The 3,623-nt window shown below is 31.9% G+C and overlaps 1 long non-coding RNA gene across 1 annotated transcript; it reads right to left on the bottom strand.

The window, feature by feature from the left end:
• Positions 1 to 645: 645 nt before the first annotated feature.
• Positions 646 to 1,402, bottom strand: LOC136208515 (uncharacterized). The gene is made up of 2 exons (XR_010677189.1): positions 1,303 to 1,402; positions 646 to 913 (listed from the first exon to the last, which is right to left on the bottom strand). It is a non-coding gene; the product is annotated as an uncharacterized lncRNA (long non-coding RNA).
• Between the last annotated feature and the right edge of the window lie 2,221 nt (positions 1,403 to 3,623).

The raw sequence follows: 3,623 nt of genomic DNA on the forward strand, positions 1-3,623 counted from the left end.
TCTGCAAAAGCTCTAAACACAATTCATCTTCTCCTGCTTGGTTTATCTCTCTCAATCGGGTGAATCGTCTTCTAACTCGTTAATTCTTCATCTCGGTAAGGTTCGTTTTGGGGTTTATTTAACACATTACGCTATGTTCATGACGATTGTTCTTGAAATTATTATACTATCTGCATGTTAGTTTTGACTTAATCTACAGCATATTCTTTCCATAATTCGAAGTTTGTTTGCTTAAAATTAGGTCAACGAAAATTTTCAAGAATTAAAGTTCCTTCGAATATCATTAACTCTTTGAATTTTTTATTTTGAGACCGTCAACAGTAATTTTGAGGCGTTGAGTGGCCACTGGTGTTAGAAAGTGTAAAGTTCAGTGGCCATACCCTTAAAATTGAAATTCAGTGGCCACAATGTTAAAATGGATAAAGTTCAGTTGCCACTGGTGTAATTTACCCTCAATCTGGAAGAGTTTAAGGCTTATTCAACAGTAAGAGCAACATTTGGTTCAAATTTTGGTATCCATCTGCAAGAATTTCAGGCTTATTTTTTCGGTTAAATAATGATATCAATTTATCAATTTGAAATGAAAATAATTGAATAAATATATCAAGCAACAACACATGCTACATGAAAATGTCAATCATACTCTAAAAGTTAAAATATTTATTAATTTATTAGTCTTATATAATCACTTATCATCTATTTAGAATTAGTTGCAAACAATTTGACACTTACAAAATCTGAGAATATAAATAATAGTTTCTAATATCTTTTTTGGAGACCGTTTGGCAAACGCAATCCTTTGGCTTACTGCTTGCTCCGTATTTTTTAGTAAAGTCCTTTACACATGCCTGAGGTTCATCTTCACATTTTCCAGGAAATGATTCTTGCTTCATGCACCATTTCTTGTTCATTTCTACGCAAATCAACAAGCATATGTTAATTGTACATATATATTGTTGTACGGATTTAGCGGAAGATATATAAACCAGAAACAAAAACATAGATTTAGTTGGTTCACCAACGTTATTTTGGTTAGTCCACGGGCAGAAGGAGAATAGCTTTTATTAAGGAGGCGGTAATCAGATTACAGTTTAGGGTTTGTGAACCACGTAAACCCTAATCCGTAATCTGATTTCCGCCTCCTTAATAAAAGCTATTCTCCTTCTATGGGTGGATTAGCCAACATAAGGTTTGTGAACCACGTAGTTCTGTGTTTTGGTTTCTGGTTTATTTATCTTTCACTAAATCTGCACAACATATATATATATTGAATTTCTAAAAATAAAATAAATTAAAAAATACCTTGAGCAAGGGAAGATGAACACAATATAACTACGCATAAAATGAAAATGAGGGATTTCAGTGCTGGCTTCACCATTTTAATCTGTTAATGATATTCAAGTTGTATAATTTCTTGTACATAGACAATGGAATTGGCACAAATTTATAGCAGGCTAAATGACTAATTTTGGAATAATTTCTTTTGGATTTTCAATATCCAGAAACAAGATTTTATTTGTTATTATTATATTTGTTAATGTTAATAAGTTGAGATTACATGAGATTTTTTATCCTTTTTTTGGAACTATGAATGCCAGAAAGTTAATTAAAAGAACAAAAGCAAATTTCTGGAAAGAAAAAATTAAAGCACAATGAACCAGTAATGGAATAATTGGGGTGGATTAGATTTTAAAAATTAATCAAGTTTTTAATTTAAATTCAGTTTAATTTTGAAAGCAAAAATTAGTAGTTAATAGAACAAAATCTTCATGGATGATATTACTTTGTTTTTTCTAGCATTGGATGAGATTACTTTGTCAAATTTCAGCACCATCCAACGGTGGAAAAAAAAAGTAAGGCTTACTTTGTCAAAAACAAAGTAAACATATAGCCTAACCCGAACAAAATCTTCATATAATATCATTATAGTTTTAATAGAATTCAATTTCTCATTAGCTAAACATGTTCTCCCTCAATAATTATAGGTTTTCTAAGTAAAAGCTTAATGAAGAGGAAAAGAAGAAAGCATCAGGACATCCACTCTAGGTTAACACTTATAGAAAATAGGGATGGCAACGGGTAGGATACCTGTGGATAGTGTCAATCTCAAATCCTTAACCGTTTATTTTTAATTACTCGTATATCCGTTTCATTATCCTAACGAGTATGCCTTTTACATCTCAATGGTTAAGAACAAAAGATCGAGGTTTGAATCCAACATCTTACATCTAAAAAACAATAATATTTTTTAATATATAAGAGATTTATAACGGGTACCGGGTTCCCTGGAGTATTCCCATACCCGTCCCATAACCGTCACGGGTAATGGTTTTAATCTCATACCGGTCTTATACCCTTTTATAAGGGTACGAATAGTCCCATTAGAGTCGCATAGTGCCGGGTACCTACCTTGTATATTGTACACGTTACCATCCCTAACGGAAAGCAAACTCAAACTTTCAACCCAATATTATGAAAGAAGAAAATAGAAAAGTCATACAAAAGGAAAAGAAAATTTAAAACCTTTTGTGTTCAATTTTAAAGTACATGGATCATCAAGAAAATAATATTAAAGTTGCATGCAGGGCAGATAGAGGGTGATAGAATTATCATGTTCGTATCGTGCCATTCCGGGTACATGCTCTATCTAAAATAGCAACCACTTCCAAAGATTTAAGTAATAATTGCAAGATTTGTTCTGAAAGTTTAAAGTGTTTAAACTAGATTTTTAGTTAGTGCATTGGAAAACTTTAAAATGAAAGGTTGGTCACATAAAAAAAAAACTAATTAATAAAGTGTTTTTATAGTTTGGATGGTTCCGTTGGAAGGCCGATTTTACATTTACATGTCTAAAAGAAAAATTTTGCTAAATCGAACTTACTCATTTTTTTCCAAATATATGTGTATTATCATTTGAGTGATCCATAACTATTTTTTTTTTATGTTTTTAGTGGTTAATTAGTATGGATCGAAGTTGGATGTATTGTAAGCTTCCGATAAGTTCCTACGAAGGGTTGGTGAGTTTTGTGCGGTTGCCATTGAAGTCCGATCAAAAAGTGGTTCAATTCATTGTCCTTGTTGTGGCTGCAATAACATGAGGTGTCCAGACGACATATATATACTATTGGTCACTAAACTTTCATGATTATCTAAAACTTGTCACTCAACTTCAAATTGTCTCGATAAAATCATTTAACATTGATTTTTTCTTAATAAAGTCACTCCGACGATTTTAATAGATTGGAAGAGTAGAGGCTCCATGATCGTGTTGGAGTGCTTGCAAAGCAGAATATCTCTGTTCAAAGTAAAGTCTCTTCTTTAAACGATAAAGTAACAGAATGTACAAGTTGTGTAATAACATATTCAGAGCAATAAGTTAGACACTCATCTAGAAATGTATTTTGGTGACTCTTTTCACTCCTCGTCTTTCTTAGTGAAAAGAGTCACAAAAATACATTTCTAGATAGGTGTCTAACTTGTTTCTCTAAACATGTTATTACAGTTATACTTTATGTTTTTTCTCTCGATTGAAGAGATTTTCCTTTAAAGAGAGACATTCTCCTCTACAAGCACTCTAACCCGATCACAGAGCCTTTGCTCTTTCATTTGATACTTACTGCAAT

Source organism: Euphorbia lathyris, chromosome 10 (genome assembly GCF_963576675.1).
Source record: "Euphorbia lathyris chromosome 10, ddEupLath1.1, whole genome shotgun sequence".
NCBI classification, from domain to species: Eukaryota; Viridiplantae; Streptophyta; class Magnoliopsida; order Malpighiales; family Euphorbiaceae; genus Euphorbia; species Euphorbia lathyris.